At 34.3% G+C, this 1,154-nt stretch overlaps 1 protein-coding gene across 1 annotated transcript in view; it reads left to right on the top strand.

Annotated features, from left to right (window-relative positions):
• The window catches only part of LOC111717276 (roundabout homolog 1), a gene marked incomplete at its 3' end in the record, with an annotated part of 29,650 nt that overhangs the window by 20,688 nt on the left and 7,808 nt on the right, over window positions 1–1,154 (top strand). The gene's annotated exons all lie outside the window — the stretch shown is intronic.

The following is a 1,154-nucleotide window of genomic DNA, read 5'->3' on the forward strand; positions in this document are numbered from 1 at the left end:
AACTCCTTTTCCCATTCTCCTTAATTACCCCATCCTTTCCCCTAGTCCGTCAACTTCCCTTTTCCCTTTAAATTATACCCCCTCTACCATCATATTCTCCAATTACCCCCCACCTCCTCTGTCCTCATCCCCACCCCATCCCTCCATAGTTTAAATCCTGCTTTGTATTTAAAGGAATTAACTGGAATTTTCTAAATTGAATTTTACTATTTTTACAAAAATTTTGCTGAAAATCCAGGGATGTTTATCCAATGTTTTTGTGAAAGCTTTCAGCTAAATATGTTAATATAAAACAGGCGCGTTACATACATTTCTGACCTCCTCTAATTAATAAAATGTTGAAATCTTTAAATAGTTTTCATCGTCTCTCTTAGAGTTTAATATTTAGTGGGATGTCTAGCTGAGAAAAGTTTTCTGGAACCAATTTTCTATATTCGATCCAAACTCAGCGCTTTAGTTATTAAAGTTATAAATTTTTCTTTAACTCAAGTAATACTCCACCAAGGGCGTATACAGAAATAAATCTAGGGGGGGGCAAGTTTTGCGCGAAGCGAAAAATTTTTTTTTGCCCCCCCCTAGGAGCTCCTAGGGGGGGGGGCAAAATTCGAACTGTAAAGTCATAACACTTGGCTTCTTGGATATCAGGCATAAGTATAAGATACTTAAAAGCCACACATACAGTCCAATTAATTACCTTCTAAGCACTACTTTATATCTCCTTTCTTTCTTTTTTAGTTTTTTTAAGTTCACACAATTTCAACTTATAACTTGCGAAATGGAAAATACTGTTTTTAAATATTTTTAAATCCAGATCAAACAGATTATTTTTATTAAGTGTTTGGCACCCTTTTTGATAAGTTTTAAAGTATATTAAAGGCTTTTAAGCTTTCAAGAACTTCCAGAAATTTTTGAGAATTTCTCCGGAAATCTCAAGAACTTCCAAATAGGTTTGTCCTAAAATCAAATATTTTCCCCAATTTAATAAGGAAATGCGCAGTCACTTAAAAATATAAGTTTCATCCCATTTATTCCTTGAATATCCCTGATATGTATTCTAGGGACCCTGCTCTATTGGCTCCTATGATGTTGATGATAAACCAGTATTTTAGCACTGTAGTCCCAGAGAAATGGCTACTTTTCCTAGCTATGGTAAA

The sequence above is a fragment of the Eurytemora carolleeae genome, unplaced genomic scaffold (genome assembly GCF_000591075.1).
Source record: "Eurytemora carolleeae unplaced genomic scaffold, Eaff_2.0 scaffold2082, whole genome shotgun sequence".
NCBI lineage: Eukaryota > Metazoa > Arthropoda > Copepoda > Calanoida > Temoridae > Eurytemora > Eurytemora carolleeae.